At 43.9% G+C, this 12,397-nt stretch overlaps 2 non-coding genes across 2 annotated transcripts; both read left to right on the plus strand.

Moving 5' to 3' along the window:
• The first annotated feature begins 282 nt into the window (after positions 1-282).
• Positions 283-354, plus strand: TRNAC-GCA. Its single transcript has one exon. It is a non-coding gene; the product is annotated as a tRNA-Cys (tRNA).
• Positions 355-2,907: 2,553 nt separating this feature from the next.
• TRNAC-GCA lies at positions 2,908-2,979 on the plus strand. The gene has a single exon. It is a non-coding gene; the product is annotated as a tRNA-Cys (tRNA).
• The last annotated feature ends 9,418 nt before the right edge of the window (positions 2,980-12,397 follow it).

Genomic DNA, 12,397 nt, shown 5'->3' on the forward strand with positions numbered 1-12,397 from the left:
TGGAAACCCTGATGATTTTTACCTGGCACTGAGATTCGCTTTATGGGAGATAGGGTGGGCAGTCTGGGTATTGGGAAGTCTAAGAAGAGTTTCTGGGCTCCAAGAGCTTCATTCTCGGGACTCCTGTCTTTTTTCATAATAAACTTCTTCTAACGCTTGTAATGCCCAGACGCCTTCCAGGCAGCATTCTCTCTAATTATAGCTCCCCTGAGTCATTCATTGGAGGTTTCAGAACCAGCGAGTTGAGAGAGAGATAGACTATAAAAACAAGCTTATATCACTGGGGGTATAGCTCAGGGGTAGAGCATTTGACTGCAGATCAAGAGGTCCCTGGTTCAAATCCAGGTGCCCCCTGTACATTTAAGTTTTTGCTTCAGGAGAATATAAATTAACTTTGGCTCTGTTATTTTCCATAACTCATGGCAGAATGATAACTATTGTCCTTTGTGTATATGCCAGGCACCAGTCTGAATTCTTTACATCAGTTCTGTCCTCCATTTCTCTCCAAAATTTTACAAGATACATACCATACCATCAGTATCTTCATTTTACATGAGGAGATAGAAAGACTTGGAGACTCTTGGTAACTGGCTAATGGTTGAAAATATACAAAGAGAAGGTCTAGGATTTGGACTCAGAACACACATTCTCAGTGACTTCATGATGTTACTCGTACCATTCTAGTGTTAAAAGTTTTGTGACAAAATTCCACTTGGCGATTCTCCCAAGGTGCCAGGACTGTCCATCTAGTTTTAGAAATTTTGGGCTGCAGGGTCAACCCAGCGATTTAGTGACTGTGCCTACACTGTGGCAGCACCCTAGGAAAGTAAGTCTTCATTCACAAAACACTGCTGGGGTGAGCATGAATGGACCCGAAATTTAGGGAGCTGTACTCTTTCCCTGCTCTAAAGCTCTGGGAATCTCTATTACCTTTCTACCTCTCAATCCTCTCCTTCAGCCTCACACTCCCACTGCGGGTACCTTTACTCAGAACCCAGGTGCAGGCCAGAGGTCAGACTATTGTCTGAGTCCAACCCCTGCCGCAGCCCAGGCCACGCTGCATCTCTAGAAGAGCCTGAATAGCACAATGCACCAACTGTGAGCCAGGACTGTGCAAAGCGGGAACCCAAAGGTGACTAAGGCACGGCCCCTGGCGTCAGTGCACTCTCCACCAGGAAGCAGGCCCGCACGTACACAATCAGAGGGACAGGACATGCAGGGAGCTGTGCCAATGTGGGGCACGCAGAGGAGGCAACCTTGCCTTCCATCCAGAGGAGGGGAGGTTAAGGGAGGCTTCCTTGAGTTGCTAATGGCAAGTCCCAGTTTCAAAGCTGAATGATATTTCATAGGACTGAAAGGGAGCGGAGGAAGGGCCTTGTGGACTAGGCTGCCTGGGCCAAGGCCGGTGGGGGCAGCTGGAGCTCACAGCAAGATACGGGAGTGTCAGCAGATGAAGTTGAAGAGGCAGATAGTATCCACGTGAAAAGAAACCTGTCCCTGGTGCCAAGTGACTCGGAGTTTCTAGAGAAGGCATTTAAAGGGCCGTGACCTAGATAGACTCCATTTTAAACAGGTTGCTGTGGGAGCCGCAGGGGGGCAGCTGTGAGCGGTGTAGGCTGGAGGGCCATTTAGGGGGTGGTGGCATTGCCAGTGTAGGGGCGGGGATGGACCTAAGTGACGTCAGCGCTAAAATCAGCCATACCCAGAGATTAGCTAGAGCTGGAGAAGAGAAGGTGAGAGAAGCCCACGGCTGTCCGTGTTTTGACCAAATGACTGAGTACACGGTGGTGTCAGCAACCAAGATGGGGAGGAGGCTGATGGTGTGGTTAGGGAGGCAGGCCTGGCGCTGAGCCCCAAGGCTGCACCAGAACCCCAGGCTTGGTACCTCCTATCTGTGTGACCGCTCTGTGCTTCAGTTTCCCTCCCTGTAAGATCCATATGTGCATATTAATACCTGTTTTATGGCATTTCTGTAATGATCTCCTGGGAAGTTATGGGCAGACCCTTTAGTACTATGATTGGCAGGTGTCTGGTAAATATGAGCTGTTATTATGACAACAAAGCAGAATTAGGAAGAGGTGCAGGTTTGGGCCGGAAGGTGGCACATTTGTTTTGGGGCACACCGGATATGAAATCTGAGGTTCTTGTAGGGCCTCAGAGGGGAGTGGCTGGGAAGGAATATCTGGGTTCTCTGAGGGCTGGTGAGCTGAGGCTCCAGCTCTGTTCCCTCCCCAGCTTCATGGAGGTGACAGGCCTGCTCTGGGAGGATTTGTTGCAATGGCAGAGATTCCCTTGACCTTTCATCTCCGTCTCAAAGATACACAAGATTAAAAATCCTCAGGCTGGAATTGAAGGGAATGGGCATTAGAGGTATTAAAGATGAATTTTGGACTTGGGAATACCTCGTTGTTGTCATTGTTTGACTGTAAACTGTGACAGATTACCCTGAATTGCCCTTCGAAAATGTGATAAAAACATACACAATATCCAATACGTGCACATACACACATCTGCCTACAATTTCAGAGTTTTGCCGGAACCTCTGAAGTTTCTGGATACACAGTTAAGGTTCCCTCCCTGTCCAATCAATACTCGTTAGTGACTCATGATACTTAAAACATTCATTGACGTGGGTGTGGGGAAAAACACTAATTAATAGATGTGCCCAGAGATTTCTGGGCAGTTGGTAGTGTATTTTAAAAACCGGAAAATTATACTGAGAATGACACTGAGCTTTAGGTGCTGGGAAGAGAACGAGCATACGTGTTCTGGGAGCTGGTGTGTGGCTGGAAGGGAATTGAGGATGAATTTAAACCCAAGAAGAATCTCAGCTGTAAAAGGTATTTATGAAGGATGATGTAACTCATAAAAGGGAAATAAGTGTTTATGTGAAGCTCATTGCCATCAGGGGGTATAGCTCAGTGGTAGAGCATTTGACTGCAGATCAAGAGGTCCCTGGTTCAAATCCAGGTGCCCCCTCTGTGATCTTTTGCTCTTCTTGGCAGCCTCTTTAAACTAGGTCTAGGGTGAGGCAAGCACCCTAGGTGCCTAGGGCTCAAAATTTAAGGCCGTGCTCACTCTCATGCAAGTAGAGCCCTCCCAGTAGAGCCGTGTGCATGTAAATTCACCCCTCTTCCAAAATATACACACATAAACAGTCATCCACCCAGAGACATATATACACACACACCTCACGCACCAGATGGCCCCCGACCACATACACACACCCAGACTCACGCAACATCACACAGACTCACCAACACACACACACACACATACACACACACACACACACACACGGACTTTCTCACGGATACCTTGGTTTTTCCTTTCTGTATATTCAATCTTATTAATCAGACCCTTTCTATCTTCCTTTCTCCAAACTTGGTGGATTTACAGAAGAGCAATAAAGCTAGTATACAGAGGTCCGGTATACCCTTCTCTCAGCTTCCCCTAATGCTAACACCTTGCATAACCACAGCACAGTCATCAAAACTATGAAATAAACATTGGTGCAACATTATTAACCAAACCTTAGATGACATTCAGATGTCACCAATTCTTCCACTAACACCTTTTTAGATATTAGTTTAGATATAGAATTTAGATATCCAATACCTAAATTTAGACTTTAGTTAGATATTGAATCCTCCAGGATTCAATCCAAAATACCATATTACCTTGAGTTATAATGGCTCCTTAGTTTCCTTCAATCTCTGACACATGCTCAGTCTTTTCTTATGTTGTTGTTTGTTTGTTTTTATAATCTTAACATTTTTGAAAAATTTTGCAGAATGGCCCTCACTTCGGCTTTGTCTGGTGTTTTCTCATGATTAGACCAAAGTGATAGATTATGGGGAAAAATATCAAAAAGCCATTTGCCCTTGTTGTTCTGTCTTATTAGGGGTAGATGTAAAGCACTGCAAAAATTTAGGAGTCTGCTACATTGTAAAATTTTAAAAGTACGATGTCGGGGGCGCCTGGGTGGCTCAGTGGGTTGAGCCTCTGTCTTCCGCTCTGGTCATGATCTCAGGGTCCTGGGATCCAGCCCTGCATCTGGCTCTCTGCTCAGCGGGGAGCCTGCTTCCCCCCCCACCCCTCTGCCTGCCTCTCTGACTACTTGTGATCTCTGCCTGTCAAATAAATACATAAAATCTTAAAAAAAAAATAAAAAAGTACGATGTCGGAAGTTTGTCAGGATATACGTTCTAAAGTGAGGTACCCCACAGAATGACTCCCGTCACTTGGTGGGTCTCTGTGTACTTTGGTGTCAGTGTATCCGGATATTCTTCTCTGGTAGATCCACTGGATAACAACGACCCATAAGGCTGTCAGGTTTTCTTTGTGGATCCTGGAACAAGAAAAGTTCTACACTCAGTCCGGGCTGTGGGGAAAGCTGCTCCTCCACGTGGCTGTTAAGACTTCGTATCCCGAACCTAAGTGGCAGCTTCAGCTTGGTTAATTCTCCTTTCTTTTGTTTCAACAGCGCAGTGAATTCACCTGCACACTGTAATCGCTTACATGTCTATGTATTAGTCAGGCTGACCTTGGCAACAGTGTGGCGATAACCCTGAAACCTCAAGAGCTTAAGAGCCAAGATTTATAGCTTATCCGTGCAAGACCTGAAGTGGGTCCATCGGTCCTTTACCCTAGTGTAGCTAGGTCATCGAGCAAAACGTGGCCTCCGTGGTCATCGCTCCAGGGGTAGCGAGAGTCGGAGCCACGCCCCAGCTCACAGCTCATTGGACAGAAATAGTCACATGGTCCTCACTTCTTTGCAAGGGAGGCTGGAAATGGTCAGAAAGTGTTTGGATACTTACTGGGTTCTGATTTTTCACTGCCGTAGCTGATCCTGCCTACTCCAGTGTGCACACCTAGCTGGTAACAATTCTTTTTGATTTTTCTTGCTATCGCCAATGACTGGTAGATACCTTGCCCATTGTCAGGGCTTAGAAAGTATTTGGTCAATAATACCTATTGGCTAATGAAGCAAGATATATAAACAAGGTATATTCTTAAATTATTTGAAAACTGATTTTATCATAAGACAAGAATTATAACTCTCACACTGAAAAAAATGACTTATTACTGCTTTCTAAACAGTCTCTTAAAAGATTCAGACTTTTGTTGAAGAAGACAGCTTGGGCTGTGCCTATGAAGTAAAACATAGAATACTGATTTTTTTTTTTTTTTTTTTTGCTGCTTTGTTTTTCTTTAAGAAATAAACAGTTGCTACTCTGTCTCCCTTTCTAAAATTATCCACATGACCCTTACCCATTAAAAAAGTCAAAATACCTTTCTTATACAAAACTTGCAGCATGTATTAAAGAACATAGGATGGAATAAAATTTGGTTGGATCTTTACCACCATCTTTTGGTAAATATTGTCTGTTAAATGTGATGGTGTTTGTACATGTGAGTGTATGTTTTATGCATGTACACATAAACATAACAAATATGCATCAGGTATATCTCGGGCAACATCTCAGATCCTTTTGTCCTTCCCTGTTTCTGAGGTCTTTGGCCAGCTTTTCTTTCCTGACTGCCACCGCATTAGCTGGGGATGTATGGACTCTACCCACATCCCCCAGGTCCACTCTGCAGTACCTCTCCTGCCTCTGCTGGGTGCCTCTCACCTCCTACTCTTGGCTTTCTTCTTGCTTTTGAGTTATAAAGGGTAAAGAGACCCACTTGATGTCCTCACATGCAGAATTTGGGGGTGTTCAGGAGTTAATGCGTCATGGGGAAAACCTTTCACCAGCAAGATACAGAAGCTGAGGGCTAAGTCTCCTCCTCCCTTCCTCGGGACAGACTGTCCTGCAATGCAGTAGGTCATACACCCTCTGAAGAGATAGCTTTATGAGATGGAGCAATCACGTGCACTTGTTAACAAGTGACAGCGAGCTTGGAAATGTCTCCTTGCACTGACTTAGCCTTTCTCTGCCTTACTCCCTTTTACCTCACTCCTCCCTGGGATCACACTTGGTGAAAATCTAGTAACACCTATGCTTTTGCCTTGAGCTTTAGACTCTGGGGTACCTAGGAGCTGCAGACAGTCAGGATACTCTTGCCAATTCTCCCTTGGACTTCACCACCATGCGATAGAAATGAATTGCATCCAAACACTCATTAAACAAGGTATCATCCCTGCCTGGATCCAATTGCCAGGATCTGCATCTCTTCCCTCAATTTTTTTCATTTTTGTTTTTTTCCCCCTCCTGTTTTGGCAGCCAGAGCCCCTTCTACAACTGTCTGTGGCAAGCTGGCTGTGCCAGAGAATTCATGGCCCCTGGGAGCAGCCTTCAAATAACAACTGACAGAGATTGCTGTTTAAATAACTCAGATTCCTTACCCCCAGCCCCGTGGACTAACTCAGCCAAGGTGCCATCCAACCAGGCTCCAGAGTTCCCAATGGCATTGGTGGGGGGGTGGGGCTGCCCACGGTGTTAACTTGCATGACAGAGTGTCCTTTGTTGGCTGCTTCCTTCTCCTGTCTCACTTCCCCTCTCCTCCATCAGTGTATCCTGTGGTCACCTCCAGAAGACGCTCCTTGAATTTGGGTTCTGGACTTAGAGTCTGCTGCTATGGGAACCCAAGCCAAGACATCAGCCTAAGACATAATTTAAAAGATTGTTGTAAACTGATCTTTTTCATTTATTAACATATCCCATACCTGATGTTCAATATTCTAAAATTTATTTAAAATAGAAGAGTTTAAATGCTGCCTGATATTTATCATACAGGTTGTAGAAAGAATGTGTTGGACATTTCAGTTTCCAACTTTCCTATCCAGCTGTAAGAAACCCAGCACCAAACAGAGCTGAATAGGCTTTGTCACTGGGGGTCAGAATTGCAAATAAATAAGCTACAGATCAGTCATTTGTGCACATGATGGGAAAGAAATAGCCAACACAGAGATTTCCCCTGACTTCTATTTGATGTTTTTTGAAGGTTGCCCTGTAGCAGGGGTTCTTAGAGAAATATCAAAAGCATCTCGATTATGTTCTGCTTTAAAAGGAAATGAATTGCATCCAAGCTTTCATTAAACAAGGTATCATCTCATCTCATTTCTCTTTGAAAAATAATGACTGCGAAAGCTCATTATGTGGTATTTTGCTGCATGATGGATTTTGTTTTACTGTGGGGGCAAAATGGGTTTTCTGCTTCCTAAGGGACAGACCTCTCTCACTGTTAGACAGTTAGGATGATGGCTAAAGTTTTATTCCAATCCCCTGAATGATTTGGGGCCAGTTAACCAAACTCTGTCAGTTCTGGGTTCTCATTTGTACATTGGAGGTAATAAGAGTGCTCCCCTTACTGAGTTTGATGTCAGAATTGTATACTGTCGATGAATCTGTAGTGGCTGCTCAGTAAATGATAGCAGCCACTTCACAGTCATTGCTTTTTTTTTTTTTTTTTTTTTTTCGGTGAAAGTGGTGGCATAGAACAGAGGATGGGGCTTAAGAAATTATCCAAGGGACATAGCGGTGGGATAGGCAGATATCTAGATTCAGGGAACACGAATGCCTGTCTGCTCAAAGGCATCTCCTCTACATGTTCTTCCTGCTGTGCCAGAGTTGGACTCAAAGCCCTGCATAATTCCAGCCCATCTGCCTGGCATAGCCCTTTTCAAAGGACACCAGGAGTGTCTGAAATGCCTAAGGAACTAAGTAGAAATGCAGATTGTCAGGTTCCTCTTTGGACATTAGAATCAGGATCTCTGGAGGTGGGGCCCAATAATTTACATTTTTAAAAAATCTTTATTCTTAAAAAAAAAATTTCTTTGCCAGAGAGAGCACAAGCTGGGGGAGCAGCAGGAAGAGGGAGAAGCAGGCTCCCCACTGAGCAAGGAGACCAATGTGGGCTGGAACCCAGGACCCCTTGGGCTTATTACCTGACCATGACCAAAGGCAGACACCTAGCCAACTGAGTCACCCAGGGACCCTGGTAAATTTATGTTTTAGAAAGCTTCTCTTGTGCCTCCAGGTTTGAAAATCCCCAGTCTACTTTGAGCTTCTAATCTGTCTTGTCCAGATTAGACCTGGCCATTGTCTCCTCCTCCCATGGCCAGCTGAGGGGGTGCTGCCTGATTCAGCTTCCTCCCCTTCAAGCCTTCACCCTGAAATATTATTGCTTGCTTTGTGTCAATTATACACACGTTTCCAGCTCTGATTTTCATCTCTCATCTTTTGGATTATACTAAGACCTTAGATCTGCCATCGGGTGTGATTTCCACCTCTCCCTTTGTCCCTGTGTCAGGCAGCTCCAGACCACTTACCCTGGTGCAGTTTAGCTCCTGGACCTCAGTCTCCCTGGGGTGTAATGAGGAGTGATATTTCTAGCAGGTTTTGGCCCCTATAGGAGAATTGGCCCTTTACTAGTCCAACTTTCAGTCTCAATGTTGCCCCAGGCTCCAAGAGACAGGCATGCTTTTTAAGATCGAGTCCCTGAAGTCATAAACCATCATTTGTCACATTTTATTTGTTAGAAACAAATCACTAAGAGTAGTTCATATTCAAGGGGAGGGGAATTAGGCTTTACTTTCTGAAGGGAGGTGAAGGCATGATTTATAACCACAAAGTCAGTCTTTGGGGAAAGCTTCTTTCCACATACTACTCAAATCTTTTTTTCTTCTTCTTCTTCCTCCGCTCCTCCTCCTCCTCCGTCTTCTTCTTTTTCTTATTTTTGTTTTTAGAGAGGGAGAGAGCATGCAAGCACAGGGGAGGGAGTAAGAAGAGCAGAGAAAGAGAGAAATGGAAAGAGAGAGAGAGAATCTTAAGCAAACTCCATGCCCAGCATGGATCCCAACTCAGGGGACGATCTCACAACCCTGAGATCACGGCCTGAGCCAAAATCAAGAGAAGGATGCTGAACCACTGAACTACCCAGGTGCCCTCATACCAACCGGTTCTTAAGATGAGCTGCTCTGCTGGCCCATTCTGGCAGATTCTAGATGCTCACTTTTATCTTTGACCGGGGGTCCTAAACCAGCCACTAGACAGAGAGCCCTTTCCGTCTATTTCCAATACTCAATCCAGGTTGATATCAATATCCAAGGGATCTAATCTCTTTATAATGATGAGGTTCAGTTGCTTATTCAGCACTTACTGTGTGAATTGGTAACTGGTACATTGGTTATGCCCTAATTGCCTGTGTCTTACTTGGTAAGTCACATGTCCTAACACAACCAACCAAAGCCTTTGTCACTAAGAGATTAAACTGAGTCTGTAAGTTCCAACTTTTTGTATGTTAACCAGAACTGCCATATGAATATATGCAGTTAGAACAGAATGTGAAGCTATTCAGCTGAGTGGGTGAGAAGTGGCTGAAATCTGGCCCACACTCCACCAGTTGAGTTAATTTGGACTCTATGTGCCTAGAGGAAAGGGAGACTTTTTCCAGGTGCACAGGTGTGCCATTGGTCGGCTCAGCATGAAGCCCTCAGGGCTAATTTTCACATCTGTGTGTGCGAGCTGGCAGTGGCCCTGGTTGGATGTCTTCTTGTTGCGCACAACAGAAACCAACTCAAACTGGTTTTTAGCAAAACAGGAATTTAAATGAAAAAAAAAAAATCTAGCTTTCATAGTTGTTTTCAAACATGGCTGGATCTAAGTACCCAAGACATGTAACCAGGAATCTATTTCTCTCCTTTTCTTGGATCTGCCTTTCTTGATGTTAACATTATTCTCAGAAAGATTCTCTAAATGGTGGCAAGTTGACCTGATTTACTTCCTCTCTTAGCCACCCCAGGTCAAGAGGAAGTTTTCTAGTATTTCCAGTCCTGTGGTTAAGTCTTATGGGCCTCTTTTGAACCATCCATGTGGCAATGGCATGAAATTCTCTGATTTGACTGTCTCTAGAGGTGGGGAGTTGGTTCTATCCCCATTCAAATCACACTAAGGTTGAGAGTGGAAGGTTGTCTATTTAAAAAAAAAAAAAAAAAAGATGATTTTTCCAGAAAGAAAAAGTAGAAATAGATCTTGGATGGATTAAAAACAATACATAGCTATTACATCTATTCACTGGATTCACAGTTGCCTGTGGATTTTCTCTCCTATTCTGTTTTCCATCTAGCTCTTGCTCAGGGCTCCCTGTAGTATACACTGTAGCCTGGGTTTGAAGAATACTCATGGTCTGTTTTGGATGTATCAGTCCTCAGTGTCACTGACTTTTCCTTTCTTGTTCTCACGCTGTCTCACTTCTGAGTCTTTTTCTGAGGAGCAGGAGCTGATGTCCATGAGCACAGACTCTTCTGAAGGGATCCCAGAGAGCCTTCTTCTCATTCATAGGAGGCAGGTGGACCTACCTGAGAAAGGTCTAGGAGAGGATGGTCTAAGAATTGCTAGTTGGTTGTACTGCCTGTCAGAATCCAGAGATTTGATCACAAGACAGGAAACAGTCACTTGAGCAATTTATCCTATTTGGGGCCAGGTGTTTCAGGGTGGCCCATTCTTGGCTAGTGTTCTAGGCTAGTCCGTCAGTTGCATTTCTTGGTCTACAGAAATTGGTTAGGAAATGGAGTCACAACCCAAGAACAGCCAATGCTTCTCAAAGGGAACATTTCTGGTTCTTAGGAAAGGGCTCCTTTTCTGTTTGTTTACTTCTTGCAGGCCTTGAATGTGGAAGTATGCAAAAGCTTAAGATTTTTTTGCCTGCTTGAAACCTTAAGGCATTATCAGCTCTGAGGAGCTGCTAGTATAGACAAAGTGAAAGCTAAAAATGGATAGAAAAAGGCCAAGACCTGATAAGGTAGTTTTAGACCCTGGAGAAGTCATGCCTGACTTGCTAGACCACTCCTGGGCATTTCAGTCTTGAGATCCAGAAAATTCACTGTCTGTCTTGTTTTCTATCACCCACAAACAAAAGATTCCTCAGCAATGCCTCCTGACACCATGCTGCTCCAGTGATTACAGAGGTCCACTAGGGCCTGCATGTTCCTCTTCAGACCCAAAGCCTGGCTTCTCACATCTCCAGGCTTATCTCCAGAATCCCAGTTAGCCTCTCCTCACCCTTCTGCGTCTGTTTCTCTCTTTGTAAATGTATGATAATAAGTCATGCCACCCACCACCTACAGAGGTTGAGGACTAATTAGAACACTTGTGAAATTGTTTGTTTTTACAAAATGTCAGCAAAAGAGATCTATGTATTATCTCTTACTCTTGATTCTCTTGCCCTTAAAAACAAAAAAACAACAAAACTTCTGCAAAATACAATTTGTCTTTTCTTTTAAAATATGACCAATTATCTAGATTCATTTCTTTTTTCTTTTTCTTTTGTTTATTTATTTCGCAGAGCATGAGACAGCTAGAGAGGGAACATGAGGAGGAGGAGGTGAGGGAGAAGCAGGCTCCCCAATGAGCAGGGAGCCTGATGTAGGGCTTGATCCCAGGACCCTGGGATCATGACCTGAGCCAAAGGCAGACACTTAATGACTGAGCCACCCAGGCTCCCTTGATTCTCTTCTTAAAATGTAAACAGCTCCAGGAAAAATATTTCTTTCTGTGGTAGGGGGTGGGGTTAGGAGCCAAACTGGCTTTCTCTTTTCTGTTCTCTCACTTTTCTCCCTGGATTTTCCTAAATTCTTGACTTTGGGGTTTCCAGTCCTGGAAAGAAATGCAATTATTCAGACAATGCCAACACTGTTGAGATGTTGACTTTGTTTTGAATCTGGGTTTATCCGCAATTGGTATCATTTGGAGAAAATGTTCCTTTGATTTGTGGGAGTAAAGCAGCTTGACCATGGAGGAAATTAACCATACGATAAGGACACCAGGAAAGAAAAGAATGCATCAAAGTGTATTGGAAAGGAAGGGAGAATAGAGAGAAGAAGAGCAGTAAAGAGAGGAAGGCGACGCGAATTGAGATAGATGATAGTGTCTAATTTGGTTAGATAATAGAATACTGGTAGGGTTGTCAGAGTTAACAAATAGAAATACAAGACACCAAGCTGAATTTGGATTTTACATAAAAAATAATTTTTTAGTATAAATATGTCCCACTTAAAGATGGTCAGGCCATCTTTAAATATAAGAATATGGGGATTTTCTTTTGGAAGGTCAATGGGTTTCCTTGCTAACATTCCCAGAACCTATGAGTGAGACTGACTCCAGCTCCTATCTTGGGCTCAAAACCATGGAGTAGTTGTCCTGTAAGCTCCTGAAACTTCCAACCTCTTGCCTGTTTCAGCAGATGCCTTTAGCGGGCTGAAATGTTCCCTTACTCTTTCTGTCTGAGCACTGTGAATGTATTCTCTTTGTTAAAAAAATATGTTTTATTGTGGGAAATTTTAAAATACACACAAAAGAGCAGAGAATTTCAGTGAACTTCAGTTATTCTATTTGAAGAGTTGTCAACATTTTGCTGACCTTGGCCTGCTTCCCGCCACCCCCTTTTATTT

The sequence above is a fragment of the Neovison vison genome, chromosome 6 (assembly GCF_020171115.1).
Source record: "Neovison vison isolate M4711 chromosome 6, ASM_NN_V1, whole genome shotgun sequence".
NCBI classification, from domain to species: Eukaryota; Metazoa; Chordata; class Mammalia; order Carnivora; family Mustelidae; genus Neogale; species Neogale vison.